At 50.1% G+C, this 14,270-nt stretch overlaps 1 protein-coding gene across 6 annotated transcripts in view; it reads left to right on the forward strand.

The window, feature by feature from the left end:
- Positions 1-6,318: 6,318 nt before the first annotated feature.
- The window catches only part of Dlgap3 (DLG associated protein 3), a 68,439-nt gene continuing 60,487 nt past the window's right edge, over positions 6,319-14,270 (forward strand). For 2 of the 6 annotated variants that reach the window (XM_021160075.2, XM_029476796.1), the window contains exon 1: positions 7,004-7,258. The gene's annotated coding sequence lies outside the window, so the exon portion shown is untranslated. Of the gene's footprint in view, positions 6,365-7,003; positions 7,259-7,691; positions 8,131-9,077; positions 9,234-10,672; positions 11,159-14,270 lie in introns of those variants that run through there. The other 4 variants (XM_029476795.1, XM_029476793.1, XM_029476794.1 and 1 more) reach the window with 4 other exon arrangements.

Consider the following 14,270-nt stretch of genomic DNA (forward strand, 5'->3'; position numbering starts at 1 on the left):
TCACTTTGTAGACCAGGCTGGCCTCAAACTCAGAAATCCGCCTGCCTCTGCCTCCCAAGTGCTGGGATTAAAGGCGTGCGCCACCACGCCCGGCTACAAGGTATATCTTAACCTGGTCAAGTTGACACATGAAATTAACGCTCACCAGAATTCTTATGCATGGTGCCATATTTCGTTTTGTGTTCAGTGACATTTGGTTGAGGTGCTCATTTTCTTTGGAACTTTATTAGGGGGAATAACTTTCAGTCTTAGAAAAAAATTGGTTTACTTTTGAGGGCACAAGTCTCTGTGTACAGCCCAGCCTCCCTGTGTAGCTCAGGTTGGCCTTGAACTCACGGTGATCTTCCAACCTCCTCTTACTGAAATTAAAGTGAGGAACTATTCCATTTTGTTCTGCTAAAGAGAGGTGTGTGTGTGTGTGTGTGTGTGTCTGTGTAGGTGCACATATACACATGTGTATGTGAAGACCAGAGGTTGGCATAGGGTGTCTTCTCTATCGAGATCTACCTTATGTTTTTCCAACCTTAGTTTTTGGGACAGGGCATCTCAATGAATCTGGCATCACTAGTTCAGTAACACTACTTGGCCAGCAAGCCCAGCAATCTACCTGCCTCTGCTTCTCCAACACTAGGATTACAGATGCTTGCCCTCTTGTCCAGCATTGTGTGTGGGCACCAGGGACCTGCTCTCAAACCTTCATGTTTGCAAGGCAAGCACCACATTGACTGAGTCAGACCCCCAGCTTCCTGATATTTGTTCCTGACAGGCACCTGGAGCACCACCTCTCTGGAACCCTTTTATGCTAATGTCTGCACTGAGTTTCTCTAGCTTCTCTAGATAAGAGTGAGCCAATCTGGTTATGATTTGATTCTCCAGAGGTGATTGTTTCTCTCGCACCCCTTGCCAAGTTTAAGACAAACATTTTTCTTGAAGTTTTCTTCATGTGATAATCAAGTTTCTGTACATTGTACCGATAGCTCTCTGGACTTTTATGTATATCCAGAAGAGTATTTGGCCACTTTGGGCAGACTCTGGGTTTTGCTATGTTGCCTTTTAGTTTGTTTGTTTGTTTGTTTTATCGGAGCTGAGAACGGAACCCAGGGTTTCACGCTTGCTAGGCAAGCGCTCTACCACTGCGCTAAATCTCCAGCTCCCATACTCCAGGTTTTATCTTCACTCTCTCATACTTCAAGAGATCATGAACACTGCTTAAATTTCATCTTTTTCAGCAAATATCCCTGTATTGATTATTTATTGCTTTACTGCTGAATTATAATGCACCAACTCAAAACTCCATGAATGAAGTTAATAAGTATTGCTTGTGAGTCTCGATTTTGCTCCGTTTCTTCCTACTTATCTGGGCTTACTGACTTGCCACAGTATCGTGGGTCCCCCCCACACCCCGCCCCGCTATGTATCTCCAGGACCCCCAACGGGGCACCCATATTCAGAGGTCAATTGGTTCTAGGCTGATCTATCATGGTTTTGGCTGGGATGGTGCTTTAAGTAAGAAATACTTTCCATAGGTTCATGTATTTGAATACTTGAGTTGACATTGGTGGTGCTGCTGGGGGAAGTCTAGGGGACAGAGCCTCCTTGGAGGGGGCACATCACTGTGGGAGGGCTTAGAGCATTTATAACCTTGCCTGGCTTCCAGTTCCGTCTTTGATTCATGTTGACAGCTGAAGATATGATCTCTTGGCTTCTTGCTCCAGACACCTGCTGCTGTGTCTTCCGTAGACTCCCCCTCGAGCTGAAGTCCAACATAAACCCTTTCTTCTGTAAGTTGCTTTAGGTCATGGTGTTTTATCACAGCAACAGGAGAGTAACTGATACAGTTGGGATGGCCCGGCTCTCTGTCATCTTGCCCATCATTCTCCAGTGTGCTAGCTCAGGTTTCCAGAGGCTGGAGGTCAAGAGAAAGAGTGGACTTCCCATTGCAGTCTGCCAAAGCTTGTTAAAAGTCACAGATCCACACAGGTGGAAGGAAAAGCACAGCCTGTCTCTTGGTTAGACAGTTGCAAAGTCACATGGCAAGGAAAAAAAAGGCTATTCAGAGATAGTCGAAGAATTCGTCACTCTCTTTTATCAACTTAAAAGTATTTTATTGAGGGAGATAGATGGAAAAAGAATGGTTTGTGGGTGGAACTTGCAGTGCTAGGGTCAACACATCCCAGAATCTCAGTTGTCCCATTTCTCTGTTAGTTCTTGGACTACTTTCCATTTAAAAGAGTCTGGAGGCCAAAAGTCTACCAATCCACAGCCCTTAAGGTTTTCTGTCAACCAAAACATCGAATGAAAAATATGCCCTATTTCTCGGCACCTCCGGAAGACGGACACTTCCTTGGCATCTCTCCGCTCTGCTCCCTGCACCGCATCTCTTTCTCCAAGGATTCAGCTTTCAAGCGTTTCCTTCTCTTCCAGTTAAGATCACTGCAGGGCCCACAGTATATTTCAGGAATGTGTGCAGTGCTCAATTTCATGGGAAGGGCTGAAGCTACCAAAGAAGACCACGGCCCATGGGCCAGCTACTGTATAGCAAGAACAGGCTGGTCCACAGAAGGCAGATGTTTGGGTATCTTCCATGTAACCCAGCTCAGCCAGCCTCAAATGATACCCTTTTTGCAACAGTTCTACCTAGACCTCAGTGCTAAAGTTGGCTTCATGCTCTGTTCTTTTTTGGTTCTGCTTTCATTTATATTTGGGACTTAGTTTTCTCACTAGCACATTGATATATTTAAGAATATTTTTTAAAAAAGCTTATCTTACATTTTACTTTATATATATTAAAATTATATATATATATATATATATATATATATATATATATATATATACAAATAATTCTTTTTTGTAGGACATGGTCTCATGTATCCCAGGATGGCTTCAAATTCACTAAATAGTAAAGAATGACCCTGAACCTCTAGTCTTCTTGTCTCTACTCCCCAGATTTGGGGATTACAGATGGGTACCTCCGTGCCTAGTTTGTTTGTTTGTTTGTTTGTTTGTTTTTTCGAGACAGGGTTTCTCTGTATAGCCTTGGCTGTCCTGGAACTCACTCTGTAGACCAGGCTGGCCTCGAACTCAGAAATCCCCCTGCCTCTGCTTCCGGAGTGCTGGGATTAAAGGCATGTGTCACCACGCCCGGCACCGTGCCTAATTTTATATGGTGCCTATAAGTATCAAACATGCTAAGCAAGCACTCTACCACCGGAGGCACATTGCCAGCCCTTACCTATCACTTTAAAAATTCATTTGTTTTTATATTCTGTGTATGAGTGTTGCCAGAATATATATATATATATCTCGGAAGAGAGCATCAGATCACTTGGAACTGGAGTTGAGAGTCACCATGTGGCTGCTGGGAGCTGAAATCTCTCCAGCACCCCGCACCCCCCCCAGGACTTATTTTATTATTTATTTTGGCTTTTCAAGACAGGGTTTCTCTGTGCAGCCCTGGCTGTCCTAGAACTCACTCTGTAGACCAGGTTGCCATTGAACTCAGAGATCCACCTGCCTCTGCTTCCTGAGTGCTGGGATTAAAGACGTGCACCACCTCTGCCTGGTGTTTTAAGACAGTGTATATAGCAGAATGGCTTTGAAATAAATGACCTCCTTCCTTAGTTTGGAAGGCTTAGAGAACAGACATGTGCCAATATGTCTTGGTTGATTGACAGTTGGGTGACATATCTTTGCACATATGTTTCGACCTGAAACTCTCCCAATCTTTCTGGTTCTGCTAAAGTGCTTTCTTTATGCATTCTTGATTGCCTTTCTTAACCTAGACAGAGCTAACTATTGCATATAGACTTTAAAATTTTATTATTTTATGTGTGAGTGTTTTTGCCTGTATGTATGTCTGTGTACCACACGTGTGCAGTACTCTCAGAAGCCAGAAGAGAGTATCAGACCCTCTGGTACTGTATTTTCAGATGGTTGTGAGCCACTATGTGTGGGTGCTGAGAATTGAACTTGGGTCCTCTGGAAGAACAGCCAATGCTTTTAACTGCTGAGCCATCTCATCAACCCCTGCTTCTAGACTATAAAAACACATTTGTGTCTACCTGCTAGGCATAGAATTTCTTTTTTTTTTTCCTTTTTTTTTTTTTAAATGTATGTGAGTACACCATCACTCTCTTCAGACACACCAGAAGAGGGCATCAGATCCCATTACAGATGTTTGTGAGCCACCATGTGGTTGCTGGGAATTGAACTCAAGACCTCTGGAAGAGCAGTCAGTGATGAGCCATCTCCCCAGCCCAGACATAAAATTTCTAATCTAGGGATTATACTTTTTTTTATTCTTTATTTGTTTTTGTTTTTTTTTTTTNTTTTTNTTTTTNTTTTTTTTTGGTTTTTTGAGACAGGGTTTCTCTGTGTAGCCTTGGCTGTCCTGGAGCTCACTCTGTAGACCAGGCTGGCCTCGAACTCAGAAATCCGCCTGCCTCTGCCTCCCGAGTGCTGGGATTAAAGGCGTGCGCCACCACGCCCGGCTGGGATTATACTTTACAGAGTGTTGAAGCCTCAATGTTAAAATTTTATTTAAATTTCAAGATGGGCTGGGAAGATAGCTCAATTGGTAAAATGCTTGCTTTACAAACACAAGGTCCTGAGTTTGATGCCCAGAACCCATATTTAAAACACACACACACACACACACACACACACACACACACAACTAGTCCTGGTAGTGAGTACTTGTCATCCCCAGGCTGAGGTGGCAGAAATAACGGTACCTCGGGTTCACTGGCCAGCCAGTCAAACCTGCTTGTTGAGCTCCAGGACAGTGAGAGGCACATCCCCTCAAAGAAAGTGGATAGTGACTAAAGAAGAACACCAGAGACAGTCCTCTGTTGTTATACACATGTGCACACATGTGCACGAGCACCCCCCACATACATGTTCTCTCACACACAATCGATAGACAGTGGTGATGGGACAGTGTGAGAGAATGACCACAGAGGTCAGATTTCCAGGGAGTTGGTCTAGAGAGCCTTTATTAATGGTTTAAATAACTATTGTCCTTATTAATTACTGGATTGGTGTTCTTTATTTGAGGTAAACCTGTTTGATTAATTAGTAGGTTCCAGGACGGGAACTCCATCGTGTTCTTTCTGGTTTTGTTTGAAAAAAAATCTAAACTTTAATAATTTATTTAGTGTGTATGGGGGCACGGGATAGTGCACACAGGCTCTGCGATGCTTGCGCTTGTGTGGAGGTCAGAGCGACTTGGGAGAATTAGTTATTGTCTTCTACTGTGTGGGCTTGGGGGCTGTCACTCAGTCATCAGGTTTGTCAGCAGGCATCCTTACCTGCTGAGCCACCTCACCAGCCCTTAGGTTCTCAATGTGAAAACATAGCTCTTTGGTAACGGCAAAGAAGGAAAAGCTGTATACTAAATGTCCGTGTTCATTGTAAAATGCCTTCCGGTTTACAGAATACATCTTAGAACTGACAGAGCATGGAGGTACCTTTTAGCCTTCTACATGATGACTGTTCTTATGCTCCATGGGAAATGAGACATTTCTCTCAGTTCTACAAAGTGTTCCTGGACCAACTTTCTATCTTACTTTCTCTGACATCTGCTCTTGGCTGAATAAACGCTGGTCTGGGAATTGTCTGCAGCCTCACTACATGATTGAAGGGACGATGAAGTGGTCTCGTGGGCGGTAAGATAGTTGGCTAGTCTGTTCATCTCACTAGACTGCTTGGTTTCCCGCGGGAGAAGGGTCCTCTAGGTCCCCTTTTGTCATTTATGTAATGTGGCACCTTAAAAGATCCCTCTGGGGAATGGGTGTGGGCTTGGCTCCAGGTTCTAGCTCGTTAGGACCCACGAATTCTACTTACCGTGCCTCAGTTTGCCCGGTTACTCAAGGAGGGGAGACAGTGACCCCAAAGAAATACAGAAAAATAGGAGTCATTGTTGGGGACCTTGACTCAGAACATCTCCCAAGGTCTGTCCCTAGGGTGGTGGACTGTCTCAAGGCTCCAAAGCCCACACCTCACCACCTTAAGTTTTCAATACCAGACAAGGTAGAGGATGTAGCTCGCCTTCTACCACAACTTGGAGCGCCCGAGGAAGCGTGCCCTCAACACCCGCTGGGAAAGTCAGAATTCAGAACCGGCCCCTCCCCCATCTCCTCAGCCCCTCCTCCTGCGGCTTCCCCACGCGGCCCCCTCCCCCCCATTACAGCATCGCTCTGGGCGCCAAGACGGATTCCAGCCAGGGACTGCTGCAGTCAGCTCTCAGCGCTTCTGCAGCTTGTGTCCTGGCTCTGCAGCTTCGCGCTGGGCTTCGGACAGTCCCCTTTCCCCACTCTACCCTACCCCCGCCATGGCACAGCCCCTGGCTCGGGGCCCAGAGGTGGGCGGGCACAGTGGGCACGGGTGGGGCCCCCAGCTAAGACGGCAGGTATAGCCGGGTTCTCCCTGCACACTGGGGATTGCCTCCGCTGGCGGACTGTGGGTGAGGGACGCCTGTCAAAGACTCGGAGGCCAGGCACAGCGCCCCGCCCTGGCAGGGGTGGGGCAGAAGGGACTGGTGCGGAGAAGGGGGACTCCTAGAGCCCAGGCCAAGAGCTGAGGTCGGGTACAGACCCGGGAAACTAAGGACAGGAGCCTAAGAGGACGTGCCTGCGAGGGGGAGGCTGTGTGTGACATTCAGGGTGTGACTGCCTCGGTGAGGCTGCCGTGTGTCTCCCCCAGCTGCCCGCGCTCTGGGCTTGGGTCCCGTTGCCCAGGTCTGCTGTGCGCGGTCGCGACACCGAATGTGCTGGTTCCTGGGTCTTCGGTACACACCGACCCGGGGGACCACATTCGCACCCCCGAGCTGGGCCTCCCCGGCGCTGTCGCTCAGAGACGCGGGCGCTCCTCCGGGACCGCGGCGGCCGCCCGCCGGCTGCGACCTCGGTCCTCGCGGGGCCGCTGCGGGGGCGGGGAGCGCGGGCCCCCTCCCTGTCGCGGGCTCCTGGCTCGGCCGCCCTGCGCGGGGGCGGGGGCGGGGGCGGAGCGCGCGGGCGGGATCCCCCCGCCTCCCCGTCCTGGTCCCCGGGAAATCCAGCCTCCGTGGCTTGGCCGCCTCCGGCTCCCGCGCCCGCGGCCGCTCAGCACTCGCTCGGGGCTCCGCAGCCGGCGCGGCCCCTCCGCCGGGGGCTCCGCAGTGTCGGGTCCGGGAGCCCGCACTCGCTCCCGCAGCCGCAGCGCCCCCGGCCCGGGCCGCCGGCACCATGTAACCCCGGCCGGAGCCCGACCGGGCCAGGTAAGCAACCGGGAGGGGTGGGGATCGGGCCGCGCTTGCCGCGCCCTCTGCAGCGCCCCCCAGGCTCAGCCCCGCTGCAGCCCCGGCGCCGCCCACGCCCGGGGCTCCAGCGGCCTGGGCTCCGGCCCCGAGATTGGGGGGGAGGGGCTGGGCCTCTGCGGCCGCCCCCGGCCTCACCCTGGGCCTGGAGGCCGGCGTGACTGACCCCGGGGACGGGTTGGGGACCACGCGCTCCGCAGACGCGCTGTCCCGGCTGGGGCCGCGGGAGGCCGGCCAGCGCCCGCCCAGCCCTTGCCCGGCTGGAATGGAAGCTTGGGTCTGGGAGGGAGTAGCCTGCTGGCTGTGGGGGGAAGTCGTGGTGTTGGGGAGATCCGGAGAGAAGTTTCCTCTGCAGGTGTGTGAGCGTGCATGTGATGAGGGTGTCACCGTGTGGGTCTGTGGGTGAGTGAGTGTAATGCAGTGAGCGTTCAGGGTGTTAACCGTCCATGAGTCTGTCGACATATGTGTGGTTGAGTGTGTGCTGTCACTGTGTGGCTGTGTATGTAGGTGTCTGAGTGTGTGTGTATGAATGGACGTGCGTGTGCATGTGCATGTGCGACTATCTCTGTGAATGGGTCTGGGTATGTGTACTGTGTGACTGTGTGGGAATACATCCAAGCAGGGTTCACCCACACCTGGGTTTTGCCCCGCCCCCATTCCTGGTGGGACTTAGCACGAGAAGATCCTACTTTTCCCGAGGTCAGACCACCCCCTCCCTCCAGCGTCTCCCTATCCTGGACACAGACAAGAGCACTCTGCACCTTCATCTACTTCCTGGGGCACCCTCTGCGAAGTCACTGGTATCTTTCCCTCATGCTGAGTCCCTGCTGGTGGTGAGCCTAAGGCTGTGTACCTGTGTGGGGGGATACTTTTTGGGGGGAAGGGGAGGGCGAAGAGTACTAGGAGCTTGTGTTATTTTAGTGATGCTTGGCCAAAGGCCCTTTAGAGTGAGGAGGCCAGGAGGAAGATCTACCTTGTTAGTCATTGGAGCAGGTGGCTTTTTCCCAGAGTTCCAAGTCCCAAATCTCCAAGTTCTGGGTCGTTGGTTTAGCTCACGGTTCAGGTGGGTCTGTACTTAGTTCCGTGAAGTAGTAATAGAAGAATGTTCCTGTATCAGTCTAGGACTTTTGAAAAATTGTTCCTCTTATTTCTTCTTGTTTCTCTAACTGCCTTGGAAGCAAGCTGAGATGCTGTCAAGTTAAGCCATATGAAATCGACAGTATTGAGCAGTTTGTTTGTTTTTTTTAAACCTGCAAAAACAGCCATTCCACACAGTTCAATCTAATATGATGCCAATTTGCAGAAGAGGATGTTGAGGCTTGGGAAATGCATTGCATCTCTCACAATCACACATTGCCAGACAGTGGTAGAGAAACATTTTCACCCAGGTCTTCCATTGACCCAAGAAACCCAGTTAGGCCACAGTTAGAGAGTAGGACTTTCTAGTGTGTTTTCCCTGACACTGGATCACTGCCCTCCACTTCTGTCCACTATCCCCTGAGTGCATGTGGGGGGTCTACTTCTGTACCCAGCTGTCAGTGCCTAAAAGAGAGAGATGAGGGAGAAGAGAGGAGGGAGGGGAGGGAGAGCTTCGTGAGTTGGCAGTGAATCAGGGTCTAAAAAGAGAGCTGGGAGGGCTAGGGTGGCAGGTGTTTCTAAAAGGAACGTGAATACAGGATGAACAGCCTCAAATGCAGCCCCCGCACTCCCCCCACTGCCCCACTGATCTGGCAGGCAGTGCCCACTGCATTTTGTGCCAGGGGGCTCACATCCAAGGAATGAGCTTGCAGGAAGCTATAGAATGACAGGCAGAGGAAGAACCTTTACAGTCGACTTGATCCAACCTCTTAATTACAAATTGGGGAATCTGAAAGAGAGGAGACCTACTCAAGGTCACCCAATGGACCTGTGGATTCCTAGACTAGTGTCCCCACAGGTAATTTCCTAACCTTCACATTCCATCCCCAAACTCCCCAACCCCCCTCAGAGCCGAATGTGCAGGCGGGTAGGGGAAATGAAGACTCAATATGTCTAAGGCTGTCAATCCGTCAGCCTGGGACTCTGCTCCGAATAGAGGAGGTTACAGGTATTTCTGGGGTTGGGGATACTGGCAGACCCACCACAGAGGAAGGTCATGGCTGGCTTAGTTCCAGCTGGCTACCAGTGCTGCTCTAGGCCCAACTTCAGACTTCCTTCTTTCTCGATGCCTGCTTTTAGCAGCTGCCTGACGTTTAGCATCTGCATCTCTTGCAGCTGATGTTGGTGCTTTTCTTCCCATGCATTTTTGCCTCTCACTGGGCTGGCAATCCCCCCCCCTTATTGGGCTTCTGCTGGGTAGAGAAACTTCTGAGTCTTGTCTGATTGAAAAGGGTGTGTAGCTGCCTGAACCCTTTCTGTCCCAGTCTTCCAGGAGTTTAGAGCAAATGGTAAACATAATTGGCCTCATTTTTACTGGAGAGGAAACTGCTGTTGAATGAGGGGGCTTTCTGTTTGGTTTCAAGTGACTGAAATTAAGGGGTGTGTGTATGTGTGTGTATGTGTGTGTGCATGTGTGTGTGTATGTGTGTGTGTGTTGGGAAAGAGTATAATCATGAAGCTGTAATCAGACAAGCTATAGAGACTTTCCCAGTGTCTTCCTACCCCCATGGTCAAGAAGCCTTCTCAGACTTTGATTTTACTCCCACTTGGGGGAGTCAAAGCTTCGTTTCTCAGTGGGGGGTTGGAAGAGCAGCTGTGTACCCTCCACTCTGCAAGCATCATGTCTCAATTCCCTCTTTATCTACCCCACCTTCAGTCTGAAGGCTGCTGGCTCAGCGGGCCTCCTGCCGTCTGGGGAGTCTGGGTTTGAGCTGGGGTGAGGCGGTGGCACCATCGTTATGGTAACAAGCTGCCAGCTCATCGATGCTAATAACTTGTTGGGCCCCTGGGCTCAGTGCAGCATCCTTTCCCATTAGCCCTTCTTCCCATGTTACAGACAGAAAAAGTGAGGCTTAGGAAGGAGGGGCCTGGGAAGAAGAGAGTCTGAGAAGGCTGGATGGCCTTTCCCCTGGGTTTCTTTGCTAGAGAGCCATGGGCAAAGAGGTAAGGTGGCTTGGGAGCTGAGTTACAAATGTGGTCGCACAGGTTTGATTTCTTGGGTGGTTAATGTGTGACTAGCTTCATGCTTTCATAAACTTGTGCATGCTAGCTGACATGTTCATGTGCACATATACCGCAGCCCACAGGCAAACACACTCCAAGCATCCCAGCACACTTGTGTATGAATACTGCCTCTCCCATCTGCACATAAGGCACCCAAGAAATCTGGGTTTGTGGGGGTGTCCAGGTATGTGGGTGGGGATCTGATCTTTTTCTGATGCAGCTTCAAAGTATCTTGTTAACAAAGGGACAGAATGGGCCCAGGGTTCTTCTTCCTTCCAGTCCAGAGCTCAGTATGGGAGTGGGCTGGGGGTGGTGATACAGGGAATCCAAGCTCTCAGCTCTCCAAGTCTTCTGCCTCTGTGCCCTTTGAGCTCAGGTAGTCCCTGCCCCCCCTCCCCCTGCTCTCTGTTCTTTCTCATCCTCTCCTCTTCCTGTGTGTAAATATTAAAGAGCTGAGCCTGCAGGGCTGATGTAGACATGGGGAGAGAATGAAATTAAAAAGGATTCCCTCGCCCCCATCCCAACACCCCCGCCCTGCAGTCCCCCGCTCCTGTTTCTTCCCCTCTCTTTTCCCCTCACTCAGTGGTTCCACATGCCTCTCCTCCCCCCAGTCCAGATGGGAGCTGGCTCCTTCAGAAAGGGGGTTCAGGACAGGGTGTGGGGAGCTATCTCTCTCTTCCTCCTCCCAACACATCTGCCTACAGGGCTGAGAGCCCCCACGTGAGTATTTATTTTATTTTGGGGTGGTGGTTAAGAAGGAGAATGCTTTTTCGAACCAGCTGTGAGTGGTGTTGAGAGGCTCGAGACTGAGAGGAGGTGGGTGGGGTCCTCTTTCTAGGCTTCTTCAGGGACGCTCCGCTCCTGGTCTGGATTTCTTCTCTCTTTTGAGACCTTCAGGGAAGGGAGGGATGTGAGGTGTGACAGGGGACTGGAGCAAAGGTGGGAGTTTTATGGTCAGAGGGGTTTCCTTGGGTAAAGCTTCTTTCTTGCTGTCTGGGCTTTGGACCCCCCCCCCCGCACCGCCCCCCCACCCCGCACCGCTGCAGAGTGGCTGTGGGAACTGTCCCCAGTGCTGAAGGATCCTCGGCAGAGAAGCGCTCCTTTGGAGCTGTCCCGGGTACTGAAAGGCTTTTGAGCCGTTGACGGAAAGGTGCCTGGGCAGTAGTACTAAGGGTTAGCACTAGAAAAATTCTCCCAAGTGACCCACTTTCCAAGGGCAGAGTCCCTGGATAGAATTATAAATTCTGAGGTCATTCTTATAAATTCAGGCCTCACAGTTGTTAGTGGCATTTGGTAAAAGGACTTTCTTTTCCCTGTTTGAGTTCGCCTTCCTCTTGCCAAAACTTGTTAGTGTGGGGCTAGGAAGGGGCAATGCAATTGTGGCCGTGAGCTTTATTCTTCTGAGATCATACTAGTACAACAAACTTATGGACCCTGGGTGAGTCCATAAGTTTCCCTTTGGGTCCCAAAAGTTCAGACTCAAGACATTCTGAGTTTGAGTCTGGCAGGGTAGACTATAGTGGATGGTGCTCAGGAAAATTGATTGGCCACTTGGTGCCAACCTGCTAAACCATAACTTTAGATTTGAGAAGAGGAACCCTAAAATATTCTGAAAGTCTGCTTGTGCTCTGCCCATCCCCAGCCCTGGCTCAATGCATCATTTGGGAGAGACTTTTGTTGGGGAGGAAGATTTCTCAGCAAAGGATTCAAGGAGTGGGTGGGGTTGTTCAGTGCCATGGAGAAGAGAAGGAGGAGGCTACTGGAGACAGGGCAGCAGGGAAAAGGAAGATCTGGGGGAGTAAAAAAAAAATCCAAATGGAAGGAGGAGTTCTGGGTTCCGACGTTCAGCTTCTCTGGATAGCTTTTCCCCTACTGACCTGCGGTCAGGGTCATGTGAAATATCTGGGTTCTTCTGCTTTGCTTTTGTAACCACAGAGGGAATAGAGCAAGGAGTTATTTCTTCAGGTCCCGTTCCTTGTCATCCCAGGGGGATGAGAGCCAAATGTCAGGACATGCAGATGAGACAGTGTGTGGGGGAAACAACAGGCAGGAGGGGTTGATGGCAGCTCACCTCCCATCCCCAAGAGCACAATCAAATATTCAAATGGGATCCTTCTGAGTGGGAGGGGCAGGGAACGGTTTCCAGAGGACTCTGGGCAGCCATTGGGTGTGGCAGGAAATTCAAGATGTGAGAGAGATTTCCAGAGGTCTCAAACTGAACCAGTCTCTCCTTCCCTCCCCTCATAGGACTCTGGGTTAACGAGGGGCCCTTCACCCATCATGTTTTTGATGTAACACAAGATGATTCCCCCTTGAGCTGCTTGAGAGGAGCTGAGTTTTCGTATGCTTGTGGGTGCTGGGAGGTGGTGGGTGTGGGTGTGGGTGCCTGTTTGGGGAGGGGAGGTGTTTGTGCTCCACTCGGCTCCCTTGGTTACATAACAGCTTTGATAAGGCTCTGGAGCTGCTGCTACTGCCTGAAGCAGTCACCCCTCCACCCCCTCATGGAAGGCTTGGTGTCCACCCCCTTCTCCCTGGCCCCTTAGAGAGTCCTGCTATTCATGATCCAGTGTTCTAGCAGTTGCTTCTCTTCCAGGAGGAGGTGTCCGCAGCTTGCCTCTCTGTCCCTGAGTGGCTCCTGTTTAGAAACACTTGCTTTTATGATTTTCAGCCCGGGTCATCCCCTTTACGTTTCTGAGAGTCCTGGTCTGCCTTCTCCCTTGTCAGGGCTCTCAGACTGATTGCCTCGGGAAGCTGGACAACATGGAACTACTCTGAAGGGAAGAAGAGGGGCGTCCCAGGAGGCTTCAGGATACAAAGTAGTTCATTTACTGTTCTTTCTCTGCCTCAGTCTCTGTTTCAGAGTTTGGGAGTGGAGAAACCTACCCAGACGTGTCAGTAGGACTATCTTTCCCCTTCTCCTATAACTAAGGGATGCATGTGTGGTGGTGGGCTGCCTCTTGGACAGTATGAGTTATACCAACTTTATTGTTATCTTTACCCAAGATGTCTGAGCAGATACTGTTTTTGCCAGGCATGGGACAAGGGGATTTCAAAACATGGCCCGGAGTTGGGTGTTCCCTGTAACTAACAGGAATAGCTTTGCAATGGAGAGGTGGGAGCCTTGCAAGTTGCAAATAAATAAATATAAATATAGGAAATACAAGGATGGGTTTCAGTCTTTGTGGACAGGGTAAAGAAGCCTGGGGGATGGGGGAAGCTGCCTGTATTGTGAGTGGGTCTGTGAGACTTGTGTGTGTGTTGTGTAGCTCTGGCTGTCCTGGAACTTACTCTGTAGACCAAGCTGGCCTTGAACTCAGAAATCCGCCTGTCTCTGCCTCCCAAGTGCTGGGGTTAAAGACGGCCACCACGCCTGGCTATGTATGACTTTGTATACATCCATTTATACATTTGACTGTGAAGGCAGCTAAACCAGCAGATGGGTGTGTGATGTGCTCACCCAGCAATATAGATGTGTGGTCATGTGTACATGAACATGAATGTGAGTCTATGTATGTATTTATTTATAAATAAATACATACATATTTACTGAATGATTTAGGAGCACATGCATATATGTACATAAACTTGATTCATAGAGAGAGATAGATATTGAAGTTGACTCAACATTGGCCTTGTCCGAAAGTTATTTTCCGACTAGCTTGAACTTGATCCACTCTGATGTCTGTGGCTCTTCTCCAGAAAGCAGGTGTCTCTAATTCCCATGTCCTAGGAAGCCAGCTAGTGCCCATCACCACTCATGTGAAGGCAGTTTACAGAGGGAAATCTTGATGACAGCTGTGAAGGAGATCCAGTCCTGATTTTGTCCAGATGC

Source organism: Mus caroli, chromosome 4 (assembly GCF_900094665.2).
Source record: "Mus caroli chromosome 4, CAROLI_EIJ_v1.1, whole genome shotgun sequence".
Taxonomy (NCBI): domain Eukaryota; kingdom Metazoa; phylum Chordata; class Mammalia; order Rodentia; family Muridae; genus Mus; species Mus caroli.